The sequence below is a fragment of the Elgaria multicarinata genome, chromosome 3 (genome assembly GCF_023053635.1).
Source record: "Elgaria multicarinata webbii isolate HBS135686 ecotype San Diego chromosome 3, rElgMul1.1.pri, whole genome shotgun sequence".
Lineage (NCBI taxonomy): Eukaryota > Metazoa > Chordata > Lepidosauria > Squamata > Anguidae > Elgaria > Elgaria multicarinata.
This window is the reverse complement of record NC_086173.1, coordinates 116,064,725-116,086,823: the sequence shown is the minus strand read 5'-3', so window position 1 is coordinate 116,086,823 and position 22,099 is coordinate 116,064,725.

The following is a 22,099-nucleotide window of genomic DNA, read 5'->3' as shown; positions in this document are numbered from 1 at the left end:
TTGACCTTTAAATTGTTGCTTTTTGATCATCCCGAGCCATGTTTTGTCTTTTGTGTTATTTTGTTGTACATTTATTATTATTTTTACCTTGTTCCTGAGCCTTAATTGAATGGAAGGGTGGGATATTAATCTGAGAAAACAAAGTTTGCTGAAGACAAGCTTGTTAAAGATCTCAGATAAGGGCCACTGCACCAGAATGGATGGTACAGTATGTTGGGTAGGTCAGCAGGCCCGCCGAGGATCAAATCCCTGCTCCATCATGGATGACTAGAGTATGTCACTAGTCTAATCTATTTCATATGGTTGGTGCAAGCATAAGCCAAGGCAAGCTGCCAAGCACTTTTACCCTCTACACTTGGGCACCAAGATGAATACATAAGAGCTCTGCTGGATGCAACTAAAGGCCTATCCAGCCTATAAGAGCATAATGCAGGGCAGGATCTACACTACTGCTTTAAAGCGCTTTATAACAGTTTTGACAACTGTTTGGGCCCAGGACACACACTCCACATACAGTGGTCAAAACTGTTATAAAGCGCTTTAAAGCAGTAGTGTAGATCTGGCCCAGGATCAAACCAAAGGCCTATCATGCAGGATCAAACCAAATCACTGAATAATAGATGTTGCCCTTTCAACAATGCTGAGGTGGAGTCAATTTTACAAGTCCTTTTTCAATGTAGCTACTATGAAGGGGACAAGAAAGGATCTCTATACTATCTTTCAGTTCTTTCTGGGCAGCTCTATGGAGTCTCTTTTAACTTTTAAACTTTTGTAAACCGCCCAGACAGCTATGGGACGGTATATAAATGTAATAAATAAATAAAATAAATAAAATTCTTCTTCAAGGTACCAACAAGCTAACCACAGTGCAGGAGGCCAAATTTTTGAACTAGGTCATCTCTGCCAGATCACATATGATGACCGGGGGGGGGGGGATTCTACACGTCGTACTGAGGGCGCTTGCATGCGCCCCCAGTGCGCCCCCAAAGCGATCGTGTAGCTTGCCTGTTTGAAGAGACGAGGAAGAGGCGGAGCAGGAGGCGGCTGGAGAATCCGGCCGTGGCTTTGCCGCCGCCCACCTCCCCGCCGGCCTCCTGCTGCCGGCGAAAGAGCCAGCCGGGTCGGAGAGCTTCTTCCGCTCTCCGCCCTGCCTTCTTCCGCCGAGCTCTCCGACCCGGCCGGCGAGGAGGTAGGTGGGTGGCGGCGGCGGCGGCAAGGACGCGGCCGGATTCCCCAGCCGCCTCCTGCTCCGCCTCCTGCTCCGCCTCTTCCTCGTCTCTTCGAACAGGCAAGCTACACGATTGCTTTGGGGGCGCACTGGGAGCGCATGCAAGCGCCCTCAGTATGACGTGTAGAATCCTTCCTGTTTCCCCTAAAATGGTATTATCCCTCAACTGTATTTATGTTTGCCCTTATAATAGTATTTAATGAAATTTTAATGGTCTGTTGACTGCAAATAAAGTATTGTTATAAACCAAAGGCTCCACCCATCTGAGACAATGGCATTGTCTTGCATATATCAGAAAACAAATAGGATGTAGAATGCAGGACTCTCAAAAGGAGTTGTAGTCGAACACATCTGGTGGACTCCAGGCTGGGCAATGCCAGACTTTAAAGGTCAGTGCCGACACTTTGAATTGGGCCAGAAAACTAACTAGGAGGCAGCCAATATAGTTGTAAAACTGGTATACGGTATGTGCTTCCAAGAGCCTGAATCCACTCAACAAACTGGTGGCTACATTCTATACAGCAACAAACACATTCTGTTGGATAATAGGTAATCCAACAAGACTACTGTTTCTGCCGCTTCCTTTCCTCCCACCATGTGCAGCAAAGGAGAAATAGACGGTAAGACATTCCTTTCAGAACTAAGCAAATGTTTTAGACAGCTGGGATTCTAAGGCTGTGGGCTGATTTTGGAAAGGAAGCTGATAGGCTTGGGTTGTCTCTTATAGCAGGCTTTCAGCTTTCACATTCACAGTAGGAGATATTTCCTAGTTCCACGCCAGCTGAACAAAGAAAGAAGGGGGATCATTACCTTTACTTCCATGTGTCTACCAGTTGACACAGGTAGGAGCTCCCTTCCCTTCATAGATGAGCCCGATTATTCAAGGACATAGAATGTCATCATATGGGGGTGCTTTCCCACCACCCGCTTTTGTCCCTCATTACTTTTTCTGCCCAGAGGGGAAAGAGGAAGTAAACAAAGGCCCACGTGACGCATTCAGGGGGCGTCTTTATTGCGCTGCTTTTCCTGTACACAGCAAGAAATCACAGCACATTCTGGTTGTTGTTGTTGTTGTTGTTTTTAAGTCAGATTAAAAGGGATCTATTTTGTTTGCAATGGAAAAATGAGCGGAAGAAGCGGGAGACGTGCAAGAGGCAAATGTCATCACCTAAGGATGCACACACATCCATTTTTTTCTAAGCATGCATAGGATTGTGCTCTAAGCGAATCATATATTATTGCTTCTCCTGTCCACCAAATAATCTCCCTTTAAGCCTGACTGTTTTTCCTTTCCATGTTCTGCAATCTGCTCTGCTACATTTTTATTACTGTGATGAGTCAGAGTTCCTTACAGTTCACAGCAGCCAGCAGTTAATTTGATCAGTTTTACTGTACAGTAGCAGCACTGTAATCTATCTATCTAATCCATCCTGTGACTTGTTTCTGGTTGGGTATTTGCATATTAAAGTCAAAGCACTCTTGTATTGTCTTTTAGGCTCTATTTGTGGTTGCCTCCAGGCTCAATTTTGATGGCTTAGACAGCATGCTAGTGTGTGACTTCCTCATATAATAAGAGAACATTCTGTGAAAAGAAAATCAGCCACAAAAACAAGATTAAAAAACAACACCTCTGTACAAAATCTAGATTTCATGTTTTTTGCTTTTAGATGCAAAAAATAGATTGTTTTACATTAGCAAAGTTGCAAAGTCCAAATCCCAGCAGCAAAATCAAACAGCCTATATCATATTGGCCCACACTCATGGAACTGCTTCAATTATGCGTGCTTAATTTCACTGACTTCAGTGTAACTTAACATGAGTAATTGGGCACAGCAGAGCGTCCCAAGGAATGAAGCTATAGGTGGAGGACCCGTCGGCAACAGCAGGAAAGCAGTAACATGAAGGTCCACAACAGAATGCCACCACCTCCTTGGCTCGGACATCAGGTGATGAAAGACCAAATGTATACAACAGGCAGCAGAGAGATGACATCATTGTGTAATAGTACAGGGCTGGTGTTCAGGAAGCCATCCTTGGTAAGAGAATAGGGGTCTTACAAGCCTGCCCATATTTTCATCCATGAAATATTAGAGGGTGAAGGCATGAGACTGGGGATTTGGGGATGTGATTCTGATTCTATCTGGTTTGTATGCTGGAGCCTTTCTTGGAGAAAACTAGCCTCAGTCCTTCATGCCTTTGTCGCTTCCAGTGAGGTCACTTTTATGCACATTATATGGGGCTACCCCTAAAGACAGTCAGAAGACTTTGCGATTGGTTCAGAAGACTGCAGCCAGTTTTGTGTCTGCAACCTTGTGCCAATTCCATTGACTTCCCATTTGTTCAGGGGCTCAATTCAAGGTGCTGGTTTTGGTCTTTAAAGCCTTCAGTGGTCTGAGACCTACCTAATTCAAGAATTGCCCCTTCCCACATGAACCTGAAATTTGCACCCAGTTCCTGAGATCAGACTTGTTGTCCTTTTGCCAACAGAAGTGCAGCTTGTGGGGAGGAGAGAGAAGGACTTTTCGACAGTAGTGCCCAAAAAATGAAGTCACCTCCCAAAGGAGGTTAATTATGCTAGAAAGTCTGGTGTGACTTACAGCAGAGTTACTTCAACTAGAGAAAGTGTGGCAAGGCGACATAGTATTGGAGGCAATAAACACAGGCTAGAGCCAGTCTAAAAGAAGTTCAAATCAACTTTATTAGTACTTTTATACACATTGTCAGAGAAGGCTGTCTAACAGCATTCAGCTACAAGCATCCCCTAAGCTGGGTGTGTAAATGTAAGTGAGCGAAGGCATGAGATACAGTTATTTGCTTCCTTCAGGGAGAGACCTGCATGATCCTTGTTGCAAAGGGAAGAGGAAGAGGAAGGGGAGGGAACAGGAAATAGGAACTGATCAAGCTACAGGACATTCTGTATTGCCCCCTAGTGTCTGGAAGCAAGCAGAGTTGTTCCTATTATCCAACAAGTCAAACCTCCTCTTTTGCTTCCTTTAAGGGCATAATCCTATCCATGTTTAGATCAAAAAAGGTCCTACAACTTCCAGTACTCCCCAGCCAGCCATGCTTGGGATTGCTGGGAGTCGTAGGACGTTTTTCTGTCGAAATATGTGTAGGGCTGGGTTACACGCTAAGAGTCTTAAATGTATTTTATCCCAGCAGGGATTTTTAGTTGAGTCTTTGATGTGCTTTTTTTGGGGGGGGGGTCTGCTTCTGTCGATACTTTTTTTTGTTTATCATTTCCTTTTGCTTTATATTTTTATTGTAATTACAACTTTGAATTTGATTTTATCATGGAAAGGTGGGATATAAATGTCCTCCCAACAAATACAGATGTGTGGGAGGGGGAGGCTGCAGTGCTCTGCCGCAAATTCTCCTAACCCCCCTCCCCCATTGAAAAGAGTGCATGAAGCAGAGTGGGAAACAGATCACTCTACCTAAAGCTGACGTTAGGGTGGCCGCATGTCCCCCCTTTTTTTTTACAGAGGACAGTCCTCTATTTGAAGGACTCTCAGAGGACAGTCCTCTATTTGAAGGGCTGTCCAGTCCAAGTTTGGCCTATACATAAAGAATCAACAGAAGCCAGGAGAAGAGGGGTCTTAAAGTTGCCGTTCAAAAGTTGCACCTGGGCAGCAGACTGAGCAGTCACAAAGGTCCTCTGTTCACAGTCTTCTTCCCCGTTCTGGTGAGATGTCTTTTATTTCCATTGCTTCTATACATCTAAATTAACATATGTACATTTCATGCAAATCTGGGCAGCATAGGCACTCCTGGACTAGATGGCCTGATCCTGAAAAAAGCAGCCCCTTAATTATCATTTCCTCCAAATGCAGAGAAAGCTGCCAGATTGGGAGGCTTTGGATGTGACAAACTCTCTGCAAAACCCACTCAATTGTACTGCTGTGATTCATTATGATGGCTGATGATCTCCAGGCGAAAAGCAGAAATGAACTATACAGGATGAAACTGCCTCTTCTGTGGGTCTCAGAACCACAGAGGATCATACTGGCAACCGCTAATGAGCTGAACCAAAGCAACTGTGCTTGCATTCAGCCCTGCCTTTCATGAGCACTTGGGTCAGTCTCTCTCTCCTTCCCATTCATATTAGCTCTGCCTGAATTCTCTGCTCTGGGGAATAGATGTACTTTACTGAACGTCCTCCCTACAGCTGGGCCTGGATTATTCAAATTAAATTATGACTAATTCACCAAACCTCATACACAACTTTGAGAGTGTGTGTGGCAGGGAGCTTCTTTGCTTCTGGATTTACCTGCACCGTCTCTGGCGGAATCTATGCTTTCCTTATTGGCTTATCTGGGACATCTACTGTTGTGGTTCTGAGGGACACAGAGGCCTGCTAGTGCCAACTGTTTATCACTGATCACCATGGCAACTAGAGAGCACCTCTTTTCTTCACAGACCATACAGCTCTTGCCTTCAGCCAGAGGTGCAGCGCTTATGTCTCTGAGACATTTTGTGAGCGTCTGTTCTCCCCACCGCCATCTAAAGGAGGTAAGCAGTTCTGAAGGCTTCAAGAGTTTCTGCCTGGCTACCAAGGCTACCCTAACTGGACATTTCCAGGGAGGCACAGCCTCTGCTAACCCATAGGTCTCCTATACTTCTCTGAGGTAATGCCTCTTAAAATAAGCACATAAGATGACACTTTCACATTCAGTGTTTCCTCAGGTACAAGCAGTAACCAGTGAACTGGAGTGTGTTTGCTGGGGTGTCAGTGGCAGGAAACCGTGAACTCAATGAAGTCATGGACTCCCATCCCTTGAGTCACCTGAACTGTATTCACATGTGGGTACCGAATGTGTGAAGGGGATAATCCCAACCCCTGGATGCCAACATGCATGCCTGCCACACCTCCTGCTGCCACATGTTCAGCATTAGTCTGAAGGGGGCCTACTTGACTACAGATGTGTGTGGAACTCCCTCCAGGGGACGGGAACCCTGGTCAATCAGTGTCCCCATCCCTGCTGCAGATGAAGCCCTCTGCGCATATATCTGTACTCACACAAGCTTCCTTCAGAAGGACACAAAACATGTGGCAGCAGAGGGCATGGCCAGCATGTACATTGCTGTTCATGGGGTGGGGCTATCCCTTTCATATGTTCAGTACCCACAAGTGCCGAATACCTGAATTGGGCACTAGGGCTGCCTGGGAATTATGGGAGTTGAAGTCTAGAGGGCACCACGTTGGGGAAGGCTGCCATAATCCAACTGTATGTTCATGTTTGCAGTTTATCACTGGACTACTGTGGGAACTGTATGAGTCACATTTGCCCAGCAGTAATTTTCTGTCCTCTGTGGTGCTTGTAAGGGACGGTTTGATAGGTCAGGAGTAGTATATTACTACTACTGTCACCGTGGGTCAACAAGAGTTGGGTACAGGGCCCTTCCCAAAGGCTGACTTTTTCACACTCCCTCAATATGAGGGGATATATGGGATAGAATAACATCTGTAGTGCAGTGCCCCCAAAGAGGCCAGGCAAACAATTATGTGTGGCAAAGTACTTGTTTGCTGAAGCTGGGCCCCAAAAAATGTTCTGGAGAAAGGCACATGATGTCTTACTGCTACTAAGCACCTTTGGCCCTGTATGTTACCTGTGTAGAGCACCTTAGAAGCCATCTAGACACTGCTACAAGAAGCTTTTACGTGCAGTCCAACACATCTGGAGGGTACCTACACTGGAAGGCTACTGTTCTACAATGTACGTTCTCCCACAATTCCACATGGAAACCATACAGAAGCTGCTGAAGTAAGAATGAGAGCTAGTAAAACACACACACACACACACACACACACACACACACTAAAGTTAAAATGGGAATCAATTATTGCCATTTGAAAAGGTGATACTAAGGCACCCTGGGCCCTTGCTAAATCTTTTATAGTCCAGGGGTTTTGGGCAATGTCCCATAGGATAAATAGGGGGTCATTGGTACTAGGTAACAATGGCCAGGAAAATGGAACATTGGGAAAAGGAAGTTTGGGCAACAGTTGCTGGGGATGGGAATAGTAGGTGGAGAGGAGAACAGCTGGAAAAAGGTGGAAGGGAGAAGAGGAAAAGAAAGGAGGAGGAAATGAGAGGACAGAAGAGGTTTTCTCTCTCTGAAGAGGGAGTTCAATTATCATCACAGCTGGTAAGACTAGACTAGGAACCTACCTGATCATTGGGGGACAGAACGACTGTGAAGAGCAAGTGGGAACAAGGGACCTGCTACATTTAGGGTGCAACCCTACGTATTTTTAGACAGAAAAAAAGTTCTACAACTCCCACTGTGCTGGCTGGGGTGGGGTGGGGGTGTCTGGGAGTTATAGGACTTCTTTCATGGCTAGTTGAGGGATTCTGGAAATTCTAATTTTCAGTAGGTGCTGAAAACCCAGAAGGGTTAGTGTCTGCCTACTTTGTAGCAGTCAGTGTGCACATAGCCACCGGAATCAAGGAGCCACAAGAAGGGACAAAGGGGCTATAAAGAGAGGGTGGGTGGGTAATTTATTGTTATTGGATTTCAAATAGATTTTTTTAAAAAAATTGATTTCTCCAGGTGTTTGACTGGATCCTTTAATTCCCATCTCTGATCTCCATTTAAATGAATTTGTGTCTTCAGTTGCCGCAGTAGTATGCCTGCTGTGAGGAACCACCTCTTCCTTTCCTCTGCTCCTTCTGGAAATTCAGCCACTTCTTCTGGGAAAACAACGCTGGCTGACACTAAAGGCCTCCACAGACGCTGGGTGTCATGGCCCGTAAATATGACACTAGCTTTAGCAGGGTCAGATGAGATGCTGCTGCACCGCCGGAAAGTTCGGCTTCCCAGTTCCACTCCTCCTGTCCATCCAGAAGGTTAAATACCAATAAGGGGTGAGAGACGGCAGCTCCTCGCCAAGCCCTGCCATTCCCAAGAGCTTAGCACTCAGAGCAATTGCCAAGCTGGAGCTCATATTAGCTCTCAGCATAGTTGCTTAGACTTATTAACATTCTTACACACACATACACACACACTGCTTTTTCACACACTCTGAGATTGAATAGTTAGTTCTTGATAGGGTAAAGGGATGAAATGTACTACAGCCTAGTAACTAGTCCCTGTTTCATCTTGGTCTAGACCAAATTCCAGGAGGACTAAATTCCAGTGGAGGCTGGTAGCTCCAGTGTCAGTGGGTTGGTGAATCTGCTCCAGGTTTCAGTCACAATCAGTCACCTTGGATAGTCTCTTTAGAGTTCTGACTGAAACCCAGAGCAGATTCACCAACCCACTGACATTTGAGCCACCAGCCTCCACTGACCACAGGAGGCTTTGTCTCCAGCATTCATTGCATATCAAGGAGGAAACGTAGGTGTCTGTGCAATTTTATATTTATTTGAAGTATTTTTTATTCCACTCCTCAGCCAAGAAAGATCCCAAAGCAGTTTACATATAGTCAGTAAAACAAGACAGTTCTTGACCACAGGCTTACAGTCTAAAAATGCTCAACACTCAAGGAAAAGGGGATGGGGAGGGAAGAGTGGGGGAAATAAATCTTTCATCAGAACTGGTGGAATGGCCCTGCTTCCTCTTCTCATCTCCCTCAATACATCCTGCTGGAATATCAAGATGACACAGAGTAGCTCCGCCCATGTCAAGGCCATCTATGTTCTGGGGCACAGGGTTGAGCTAGGTTACCCATGAGATTCTTTTATAAAGCACTTTATTTTAATGTGAATGCTGGTAAACAGCCTAGTCTGTGAGGAAGAGAGAGCAGGGAGAGTGGCCAGAGGGAGGCCTTGCCTGTCCCATCCTGTCCCCCCTCCACACACACACCTCTGGTGCCTGTGTTAGTTAGCATCTCTTTTATGAGGTGTTTCTCCCCTCTGATGCACATTTAGTGTGACTCACTGGAGCAGGAGGAGGGAATCAGCTTCCTGGAAGCATCGTCTGGCTTCTTTGAAACTCTAGCCCTATTCACTTGGTTCAATCAAAATATGGTATCGAGAAATGCTGTTTTGTTTCAAAATAAAGGTGAAAAAACCCGTATATAATAATAAATCAAAATCTCTAAAGAAACAAGGAAATTCACCCATTATAAACCTTAGTCTATAGCTGCTAGGCTTATGGAACATCTACAGTAAAACGGCCCAAGTAGGAGCTCAGCACCTAATGAAAGTAAAAAAGACAAGTTATACATGTGAGCTGAAAAGGAGCCAGAACCTCTTGATCTGAGCATAAGGATTGGAAGCCAAGAATAGAGAGATTCCAGTTATTTTAGTGATTCCCAGCATAACCACAGGTGTGAACTCTGCTCCTGCTTTTCTCCATAAGATCCTCAGCTATGGGCACATCACCACCCTGAAATACGTTCTCTTTTTAAAAGCACAACACAGAGAGACTTGTGTCCGCTTTGTTTTCAGGTCATTCTCTCTCCTGTGAAAGCGAGCAGCCCAAATGTTGCTGCGTAAGGTGTATCTGTGCACATAACCTCTAGAACAGACCAAAAGTCTGGCTTGTCATCCTGTTCCCTGGGAGGCAGGACGTAACCCAAAGCTAGAACAATGTACTGCATTTGTGCCTAATTTGTTCTCAGAGACACAGACACATACTGCCACTCCTTGGATTGTTCACAGCTTCAAAACACAGAAACACCTGCCATGTACATATGCTTGGTGGCTGAGCGAAAGACAGCAGATGAAAGTTAAAAGTGGAGCCGAGTCAAATAAGAGCAAGGCCAAGTCTTGTATACACACACCAGCTTTCAATCTTATCTTACTATAATGACCACAGGATGCAAGGACACTCTTATTAGCAAGTGTTTACATTACCTTGTGATTAGCACTCTCCATGTTGTCTTATCCCAAAAGCAGATTTTCAACATGGCCAAGTAGGAAAGGCTGGACACACCAAACTCTTATACATAGGCGGCTAAATAGATTTTGCTATTTTTCTTTACACATTCAAGGGACAAAGCAACTAAAGGAAGAGTCAAGCAAACAAATCCAAGGACAGAAGCTTAGCTAGACACCAACTACACACCATGTTGGGATGAAGAAAGAAAAATAGCCGAATATCCCACATAACAAAGTAACCTGAACATCCTGGTATTGCAAGGCAACCTGGCCATCTCAGCCCTTGTGAAGGAAGGCAGGAGTCAGCCAGATTGATTTAAGATTAGAAAAGCCTTCCTCAAGCTGGGTCACTCCAGATATTTTGGGTCACAACTCCCAGTAGCCCAGCCAGCATGGCCAATGGTCAAGGATACTGGAAATTGCTGTCCAAAATATCTGGAAAGACCTAAGTTGGAGAAGCCTGGATTAGACAATTTAAGAGCCACATCTGCAAGGGATACTGTTGATGATAGAGACCAACAGCATCAGCAGTTGTTACTTCTGAAATGGAGGCTTTTATACTTCCTATGGGAACTTGTCTCCTCTGGGTACCCCTTTACTTGGACTTAAAGCTGAAACCCTGATCAACTTAAAGAGGAATTGCCCAGCAATCAACCAATCAGCCTTCTTTCTTAACCCATTTTTTCATTGTTGCTGGAGAATCTGCCAAGATCCTCTTACCAGAATGTGGACAGGGTCCCAAAGCTGTTGGAAGTTGTTGTTGGCAAAAAGCAAGTGCCTGTAACCTTTTTTTTTTTTACAAGGTTATACTGGTTGATTGGATACAAATGACAAAAATGATCTTCCTTCAATGAGCTTGAAAGCATGCTTTTTCAGTTTTTACTATGGTGTCATTTGCACTAGATAAAAATCAGTGGAACACAGCTTTACTTTGAGGCAACGTTACCAAGCATTTCAAATACTGTAAACACAATAATAATAATAATAATAATAATAATAATAATAATAATAATAATGATATAAGAAATCATCTTGATACCTTTTTTATTGATACCTTTTCTTTATAATTTTTAAAGTTAAAAATAATGGATATTCTAAAATAAAGAATGCTTACCGAAAGATAAGAACGGGTACAAAACAAAACAAAAAACATTATAAGCAAAAACTGTGATAGTTCTGCTGTGTGGCGTAGCGCACTGCCACTGCTCAGAATGCGGCTTTTCTAGCTTTGGCTTGTGCAAATTGTAGTGCAGTAGCTGAGAGATCAAGATTTTGTGCAATGATTTTGATGGACATCACATCTGCATCAGGACCCAGAAATCCTCTGGGTGGCCCTGAAAAACTTACTATGGGGGGGGGAGGCCACCCAAGGCACTCCTTGCCCAGGGTGCTATTTATGGTAGGGCCTGCTCTGGATACCACCTTGGGGAAGGCTGATCTCAGGTTATTATCTAAAAAGTCGCTGGAAAGGTTAAACGTTTTTTCACACCACTAGATACTCATAAAGCACAATGCCGATCCGAGATTCCAACATCCAAAAACTCTAGTGGAGCAGGAGCGACAAAGGAGTGAATTGTCCAGGTAAAGAGCCAACAAAAATAATTCCCTCCCACTAAACAAATGATCAATGTCCACATCAACACAGCAGCTGGAACTCCTGGTTTTGGTGCCAAACCTGTTGGTAGCAAAGGTATTCGTGACTGCTTTGACACAGGAAGTACCAAGAGTGAAAAGTGCTGGCATGATCAGACTGAAGGTGATCAACAAGCAAGGCGGGATGTTTTGATTTTGGAGCATTCCATTCCCTTCTGATGACCCTGGACATTCTTCTTTCAATTTCGGCTTTGCTGATGATTGGGTTTTATTGAATTGATGCTACCAGCAGAAAGGGCTTTGCCTCTTAAGACTTCTTGGATGCCAACTCCTTTGAAGTAAGCCATACTGGTACAAGTCACGCTTCCGAAGGGATCTCTATCAGTACCATTTGATGACTGCATTTTTAGTTAAATGAATTCCTGATAGATTTGGAAAACTCTCCACCGGGAAGGCCTCACCTACACATGTCTGGTAGGACGGCTTTCTCCACAATGCAAGACTATATACAGGAATGAATTCCATTGTGTTTAATGGGACTTACTACCACGGAAAAGGGTACAGAGTTGTGGCTTTAGTCTTTTAAGTTCTTTAAGGTGACAGCTCTATGCACACTTACCTGGGAATAAGCCCTATTGAACACAGTAAGTCTCAGGTCTGAATAAAAATGCATAGGGTTGATCTGTATCCTAAAAAGAATATTGTAGAGTTAGAAAAGGTGCAGAAAAGGGCAACTAAAATGAGCAAGGGGCTGGAGCAACTCCCCTATGAAGGAAGGTTAAACATCTGCCCTTTTGAAAGGGCAAGTAAAAGCCACTGTACAAAATTATGCATGGTGTGGAGAAACTAGATAGACATTTTTCTCCCTCTCTCATAATATTAGAACCCAGGTTTATCCCATGAAACTGATTGGTGGGAGATTTAGGACAGATAAAAGGAAGTATTTCTTCATATCATATATCGTTAAAACTATAGAATTTGCCACCACAAGACATAGTGGTGGCCACCAATATGAATGGCTTTGAAAGGGGGTTAGACAAATTCCTGGAGAAGGCTATCTATCCATGGCTACTAGTTCTGATGACTCCATCCTACTTCAAGTAAGATGGAGGCAGTAGGCCTACGTATACCAGTTACTGGGGACGTGAGCCAGAGGGTGTTTATTGCACTCAAGTCCTACTTGCGGATTTCCCACAGCTGGTTGGTGGGCCATTGAATGAAGAGAATGCTGGGTTAGATGGACCCTTGGTCTGATCTGGTATGGCTCGTATGTTCTCCAATTGCAATAGCTTCCAGCCTTTTCAGATCTAGGACTCAACTTTAACATCAACCTGCAACATGGGACCCTGTGTATCCATGCGTGTGTGTGTGCGTGCGTGTCCCCCAATCTTCTCTATTTTAACCCGTTTCCTTCTCCTCTCTCCAGTCTTGCGGGGGTGGGCACTGAAAGAGAATGGTGCTGAGCTGGGACCTAGTTGTGAGTCATGATCCATCAAGTGGAAAACCAATGTTTTAGTGAGCTGAGACACACTCACAGAGCGGGTGGTTGGGCGTTGGGCTTCTCCAAATCAGGCTGAATACTTCCAGCAAGCCCAGTGTGGTGGAAAATCCTACTTTCTTAATCTGCACAAAACTGAAAGACTTTTTTTAAAGTATCCAAACCACCCTTTATATTTTTGGATAACCTGAACTCCAGGAGATGGCCTTGGCTCAAAAGGATCCATAGAACTGCAGTGGGTGGAAAGGTGAGGGAACTGAACTCCAAGCGAAGCCGTTCCAGGCACCTGAAACAGAAGCTCCAGCTCTCATGTTTCTCAGCATTTCAAAGTCCCCGTGCAAATGTTCCACCTCTCAGACAGCCCTTATCAAAGGGCAGCCCTGCGTGTTGTTGAGTCAGTTGCCTGACTTCACCTCTGCAGGCCCAGAGATAAGCCTCTCCGTGCTGTTTCCCCTTTTGCAGCTGATCCGCACCTTACGCAGCAGTTTTATTAGGGCCCTCCCTCACAGCTACATCTGACCTCTTGGAGAAAAGTCCTGCATGGATGTCAGAAATGGGAGGATCCCAGAAGCATGGAGTCTTTTAATAGCGCAGGGAGTGCCTGGCATTGTTCTTCCTTCCTCCAGTCTGCAATCTAAGGAAACAGCAACGCTAAATCATCGTCCAGGCTAAAGAGATAACCCTTGGCCTCCCACTACCCTCGTCTTCTGCCCCCTTCACTTTGCAGCCATGCTTCGATGTGAGCTACTCCCTGAAGTGGAATTCCCCACCCTGTGCTTTGCGCCACCCATGTGCTGACAGCTGATCCTCACTCACTCACCACAGACTCAAGTGTCTCATGAATTATGAAATGGGGGACGGTAATCTAAACCTGCATTTGATGGTGGCTTCAGGAGGAGGCCGATGTAAATAGGCTCAGAGAGCTGTCACCGAAGGGGCACAAGTGTTAGAACGACATGTCTTTCGCTTACGTATCCCTCCAGCGTTCCCCCTCCAGCTGGGCTTGCCGTCTTGGCACAAGGCTGTGGCTGCTGCCTGACGCTGCACGATCTGCCGCGATCTCAGTCACTGACGCTCTCCAAACATGATGTGCATCTCACTGGCACAAAATGTGACTAGGGCATCTGCAGGGGAGGCGTTGCCACGCTGGAATTTGGACAAAATGAAAGGCAAGCTCATTCGAGTGCTGATTTGTAAGTGAAAGCTGCTCTTAATCATACACTCCTTCGGATGCTGCACAGCAAGTCTGGAATAAAGAACAATGAAAAAAACCCACTTGCACCCCCTCCCTGGCATCCTTGTGACACAAAATGTTTTGGAGGCTCTCAAAGGCACAGTGCTCTTAAAATCACAGCGTTGCTTCCAGAACTGTTGGGCAGCCATCCTGTTCCTTCTGCCCCCAGGCATGACACAGAGCAACCACCCCTAGAGCTAATAGGAAGCTGACTTCCACGATTCGTGCCAACCTCCATCTCTCCTGCCGAGCCTTTCCAATAACTAGGGCCGCTTTCTGGAGACAATCTGTGCCACCTGGATACTTGTGCAATAAAAGCCAGACTTTGCTTAAACAATCACTCTCTGTACTTCCACCCACAGACTAATGGTGCTTAATGCTAGCAAACCCAGAAGACGCGGTTATGTAACTGGCATTCTGCAAACATAGGAACTGCGAGAAAGAATTTCAGGACGAGAAGCAAAGGAGGAAAACAAAGCTGACTCTTACAATAGCCACTCTGTAATGTCATTCAACTCTCTCCAAGTACTGTTTGGGTGGAGATTATTCCCCCCACCCCTCTATTTTAAATTCTTGCCTGATTACGTTCAATCTTCAAAATAGCCATCCTCAGCTTCAGCTAACTGACTTTATACAGCTGAAAAAGAATAACTGAATTATATTGTTGCATTACCAACCCGCCTGGTCACTGAGGTCATCTGAGAGCATGTTCTTGTTGGTTCCAGGTGGACCCATGGTCCAATTGGAGTCCACCAGGAGAAGAGCCTTCAGTGTGGTGGCCCCCTTCCTATGGATTTCCCTGACTTTGGAGGTCAGGCAAGCACCAACGTTGAAATAAATGACTCTTAAAGTCATGGCTAACTTGTTCCATTGATTTCAACAGGGAGAACATTCAACTAAATGAGTCTGGATCCAAACCATTGTCTCCAGGGTCATGCCATTATCGATGATTCATGCTACAATGCACAAACAGTTTATGGGATTCCCTACTTCATGATCTGGTAATACCCACTAGTTTAGGATGACGATATTTTGGAAACCGAAAAGGAGGCCATCATAGCTGACCCCCAAGGTGGCATGCCCATCCTGACCTAACTACCCCAAGTGGGTGTGGCCTTGGTCACAAGTCTGATGAATGAATTGTAAACCAGAATCTAAAAGGCAATAAAGTAAGGTATCATTAAGCTTCTCTGAATCCTACTACTAAACCATTATTATTGTGAAATGCAGTCAGAGTGGGGGTGGTGGTAAAGGGGCAGGACTACATCACCTCTTCCCATGTTTATTTTACAAACATGTCTCTCAAAAACAAAAGAGGATTAAATCACTATCAAAGAACTCAAATGCTGAGATTTCAGCAGGCATTATGACACACTTCCAATGACATCTTTGCAGCCATAAAGGTTAGAATCCTTTTTTTAAAAGAAAAGGTCAGATTCTCAGCTGGCTGAACTCTGGGTCCAGCAGTATCGCATCCTGCACTTCTGGCTATTATAGAAATAGGTCAGATCACCAGTACAATTGCTAGTCCCCACCAGAGCAGACACATTGAAGCAATGGAACTTAGACAAGTGTGGACTTACCAAGTTCCCATTGATTCACTGTGACTACTGCAGTTGAGAGTAGCAACTGGATTTAGGCCATCTCCCTTTCAAAACAGAAACAGAATAAGGATGTTTCTCTAATGTGCAAATAGTATCACTACCAGAGTTTGCTATAGCCCATATAATGAAACAAAAGCTTATTGGTGGCATCTTCCTTTCCCTTCTAATATTTTCAAATAATTTAACTGCTGCCAGCACACAACATCTCTTAATTTCCCTTTGCATAGATTTCAAGTATGAAAAACCACAGGCAAAGAGGATCTGGACATACTCTAATTCTTAGTTTTAAAGTTCAGTTGTATTGAACACAAAAGTATCCCCATCAAGCATATTACTATGTTCCACACACTAAAATAAGGCCACTTTCAGAGCAATTAGCTAAATTTACAGGCACGTTCCTTTTAAATGCAATCTCAAACGCTAGGCTTATTTCTGATTTTTTGAGATTTTCATCACCTGGTTCTCTCCCATTAATCTAAGAGAAGAACAATTATATTAAAGAGGTTTCTTGCTCAACTGGCATACCAGCTCACTTACAACAAGATTGCCACAGCACAGTACAGCGTTAGTATAGGGATTTTAAGCACGATTTTTTCAGAAGCAGATTAGATTCAAGACTCAAGGACGTTTTACATGACAATTGTATCACATGCAAGTGAAATGACCCAAAGTTATTCCGTTGTCTGAAAAGCTATGTAGGGGCATATGCTATACATCAAAATGATATACATGTTGATATATACATGAAAATACTTATATTTGACTCCTCGCTCTCCTTTACTCCTCACATCGAGGCAGTAGCTAAATCCTGTCGTTTATTCCTGTATAATATTGCCAGGATTCGACCATTTTTGTCTGTCTCTTCTGCCAAGACTCTCGTTCACGCACTGGTTATCTCTCGGTTGGACTACTGCAACCTTCTTCTCTCTGGCCTTCCTTCGTCTCACATCAGTCCGCTGGTCTCTGTCCACCACTCTGCCGCTAAGATCATCTTCTTGGCCCGCCGCTCTGACCATGTCACCCCAGTTCTGAAATCTCTTCATTGGCTTCCAATTCACTCCAGAATCCAATATAAACTTCTCCTGCTGACCTTCAAAGCTCTTCACGGTCTAGCTCCTGCCTATCTCTCCTCTCTCATCTCACATTATCGCCCCGCTCGTGCTCTCCGCTCCTCTGATGCCATGCTTCTCGCCTGCCCTAGGACCTCCACTTCCCTTACTCGGCTTCGTCCTTTTTCTTCTGCTGCCCCTTACGCCTGGAACGCTCTTCCAGAACACTTGAGAACTACAAACTCAATCACTGCTTTTAAAACTCAGCTAAAAACTTTTCTTTTCCCTATAGCCTTCAAATATTGAGTTTGTTCTGACTCTATACTGTTAGCTTCTCCCTACCCGGTGCCTGTTTACACTTCCCTGTGCCTGTTTGCATTCTCCTTCCCTCTTTATTGTTTACTACAACTTATTAGATTGTAAGCCTATGCGGCAGGGTCTTGCTATTTACTGTGTTATCTGTACAGCACCATGTACATTGATGGTGCTATATAAATAAATAAATAAATAATAATAATAATAATAATAATAATAATAATGTAATAATAATAATGTAAAAGAACTGGAAAGAAAGTTCAGAGTTTTAGCACACACTATTTTCAATATACAAAGACCAATATTACACCTTTCCAGTTAGGAGCTGAAAGCATTGTGTTTGTAAGTGAAAACTCAAAAGACCTCTTTCCAACGAATTGACACTTGACAGCATTATTCCAAGACGGTCCTGAAGAAAGCAAGCCTTGAGTAGAAGACTAAAGAAAATAAAGTGTATATAGCATGGAAACTAAGTTCAAATCTTCATTCCAACACATCCTTATTTTCTTGAATACAGTCCCTCTTCTGGGCGGACACCATAGGGAAGGGTAATGCCCCCCCCCCCGGTCACCTTGCCTCGTGTTCATGCTGTTGTCATTGCCACCACCATGGCCCAATGCTGCTGCTGCCCTCCTAGCCAGCCAGCTAGGGTCTTTCTCTTTGGCTCGCATATGTGCGCCCCACCTCTCCCAGAAGTCTCAAGTCTCTCAAGCCTTCTGGGATGAGTTGTCTGAAGTCTCGCAAGACTCGAGACTTGTGGGATGATATCTGCACACAGAGATATCTTCCCAGTCACACTAATGGCATGGCCAATCTGCGTACTTTCTGGAGGCCAGGAAGATGTGCACCCTGCTCCCCCTGCCTGCGTGACTTTCCTGGACATTTTAATAAATATTTTTTAAAATTCCCATTTGAGGACACAGATTTTCAGACTTGCCTAGGCAAAACAAGACAGTTGGTCCCCCTACTTAGCTAGTTTTTCTAAAAGGCTTAGACCAGGGTGGGCAACTTGGAGCTCCCAGATGTTTTAGCCTCCAACTCCCATGACTCCTCTCTGTTGGCTATGCTGGATAGAGCTGATGGGAGTTGTAGCCGAAATGTCTGGAGGGCCACCAGCTACCCACCTGTGCTTTAGAATTTAGGAAGGGAAATAGGATGCATCTATTAATGACTATTAGCTATGCTCATAGGCTGTGGTGACTTCTACTTTCAAGATTAAAAAAAGTATTCCGTGACAGCCAGGAGAAAAGGCAGAGGTCCAGCCACCAGAAATCACCAGAAAAAGTCGATTAAACAAGACACATTGGCATAACATTTGTAAGTGCTAATTTAAATGTAGAGATTCAAAGTTAGAAATAATTTAAGTTGCAATACAATAGATCTCACCATAACGGGGAAGATGGTGACCTGGTGAGCTGTGAGCCTGCCCAGTCTGCAATCCATATGCTAACAGTTGAAGGTCAACATTAAGGCCCAGCTCTTCTTTCTGGTGGTTCTTTATAGACCAGACTTGCACTGAACAGCCCTTCAAATAGAGGACTGTCCTTTGACAGCCCTTCAAACAGAAGGCTGTCCTCTGTAAAGTAGGACACATGGCCATCCTAAATTACAGCGGATTCAAAATGAAAGCTTGTTTTTGCTCAACTTTTCCAAAAAAATCAGATTTAGACAATGAATACACCACAGTTAGAGAGCCTTCAATTCATCAACATTCATAAATGTATAGTCCTATGATTTTTAAATGCCATTGTACTTTGGAACGAGCTGCCCGGCTTCTCTTTCTTTGTCTCTACTTTACATAGGACCGCCACATTAAGAGATTGTTGCTGGTATATACGAAAGTCAGTGCCATCATGGATCAAACACTTCTGGCACAGCATTTATGTATCACTTACAAACACAGTCCTTTTCAATGAAAGCAGTTGTGCACATTCTGCTTCTAGAGTCATTGGAGGTTGATCAATCTGAGCAATGAGGCTGAGATCAAATGATACAGATGGATGTGTGAAATGGTCCACAAAATATTTATTTGCATGGTTCCCATATCTAGCTGGGAAACATTTACTGTAATGAACAGGAAAGGAACAATGGGTATTCCATTTAAAATTTTAGATTTTATTTCCTGGTCTTTTCAAGGTGTGTCACACAGGTTGTTTTGCAAATATTTCTGTATTACTGGAATTACTTTGGCCTGTGTCCCACGTAATCTAACATCTTGACTTTACTCATGGTTGGTAATGTTAAATGCCCCAGAGAGGGACAGATTGGAATTCTCTTTCCACCCACATAAGAAACTATAATAGGATAAACAAATTAATGCCCAACTGCGGATTTCAGATTTTTATCCTAAGTCAATTCATCCAATAATAAAGGAAGATGATTTCACTAAAATTCATGGCCCTGCCATGGCAACTGGTGCTGGTTGGGGGGCCTTGGGGCTCATCCAATCCAACCTGCTGCTAGATATCAAGAAATCCAGAGCTACAGTGTCCTCAACAGGTGGCTGCTCAGCCTCTGCTTGAAGACCTCTAGTGAGGGAGGGCCCACCACCCCTCTAGAATAATTAGTGGCATTGTCAGACTGTCCTTACCATTAACTTACTTCTTCTAATTTTCAGCCAAAATATACCTTCCTTTAACTTAAGCCGATTAGATCTAGTCTTGCCTTCTGGGGAAGAAAGCTCAGTAGAAACTAGAAAGGCTTAAATAGAAAGTTCTGAAAATGTAACAAAGCCAGTACTATATGAATGTCCTGGAAACTCGAAATTCTGCAACTGGGGCACCATCTCTCTGTGGTCACCACAGCCTCGCCACTGAAGTCCACCATGGAAAATACCCATCCTAAGACCTGACAGGTTTTGACAACTGCAGCCCCCTTTCAAACCTGTCATGGTGGAGCAGCTCCAGTTGATCCCAAAGGATACTGATGATCTGGATTCACTTTGACCTAGTTTCAGTTTTGGTCCTCAGGTCTGAGGTTTCCTACTCTTGCTGTACTGGATGGTGCCACAGTTCTCTTGAGGGATCAGCTTCATGATCTAGGCCTGGGCTTTGCTGTTTAATGCTCAGGCGGTAGCTAGGAATGCATTTTATCAACTGTCCTTGATATTCACCTGATATACCTTTTCCTCTTGGATGCAGATCTTATTACCATCCTCCATGCTTTGGTAATTTTACATGTGGATTATTGCAGCTTGCTCATTGTGGGGCTGCTTTTGAAGATTTTTTAGGAGCTGCAGCTTTTACCAAATTCTACAACCTGTCTATCTGCAGGAATTGATCACAGAAAGCATGTGATTCCTATTCTTGCTCATTTCTGCTGGTTGCGGATTCATTTCCAGGCCCAATTCAAGGTGTTAGCTTTAACCTTTAAAGACATAAATGACCTGGGCTCCAAAACAAGGACCTTCTTCCATGTATTTCTCCCCATCCACTGAGACTAGTAAGGGAAACTCTGCTTTAGATCTTTCCTTTCCAGAGGTCTGCTCAGTGAGGCATCCCTGAGCAGGGTCTTTGCTGTTGTTGCACCAATATTGTAGGACTCCATGGTGCTTTGGCTACCTTCCTTCATTCATTGCCACGTGTAAACCTGCCAGTTTTGTCAGGCTTTTACACCTGTTCTTGTTTCATATAAACTATATTTATGAATTGTTTCCTCTTTTTTCTTTTAAATTGTGCTTTTATGATTAAAATGTTTTATGAATTATTTTATTTTTTAGATTGTTGTTTAATGCATTAAGTACTAAGCTACATTTTAATAAAAAGTATTGTAAAAGAAGCGGAGGCTATATAGATGAGCAAAGAGGCTAAATCAGGGACAATTCAATGAGGCACTGTTTGAAAAGGAGCATAGTGCAGCTTTGCTGAAAAAGTGATTACTTTAGAAAAGTGTATTGGGGAGGGAGGGGAAACGTCCATTACCACTACTTACAAAAGCACATATGCAAATTGTCAGTGCAGTTCATCCTTCTCCTTCCCCATTCCTAGAAAGCCAACACTTGCAGCTCTTCCCAGGGTATATATTTCATTGCTGTGATTAAGCAAGGAAACCAAGACATTCAAATTGGCCACAGCAAACAGTGGGGGAGGAGGATCATCCTGTTTTGCCTGGTGCTGGAGCTGCAAAGATGCACTCAGCCATAGGTTCCTCCTGGTCTCTCCGTTCAGGCTTTACACTGTATCACCTGTAGGCTTCTGAACATGCACCTCCTCACTCAGTGAAAAACAACATGCAAGTGTGACAAACAATTATTCATGTACAGTACGCCAAAGTGGGACTGTGTGGTTGAGGAAGCTGTGCTTGTAAGTGCTTGGTTGCAAGATAATAAGACGGGGAATAAGACAGCAGTTAAGAGGGGCAATCAATAAAGAGAAGATATTAAGTGTAGAACCATCGGTGACTTCTTAAAGGTGTCCACAACCTTCCTCAACTTAATCCCCTCCAGATGTATTAGACTACAAATCCCATCATTCTCAGCCAGCATGGCCAAGTGTTTGGCAGTATCTTGTACATTTCTCTAACATTAAATACTGTGCTGCCTTCCAGTTGTCATAATCTGATTAAAAACACAAGTACATATTTGCACAAGGGGCACCAATGCTGCTGGCAGAAAGTTTAGTCCGGCGCCTGATCTATAGCACTTTGAAAGCGGTTTGAAAATGGTATATGGAGTGTGCCATGGGCCCCAAGAGTTGTCAGTACCGTTATAAACCATCATAAAGCATTAGTGTAGATCATGCCGGGAAGTCTA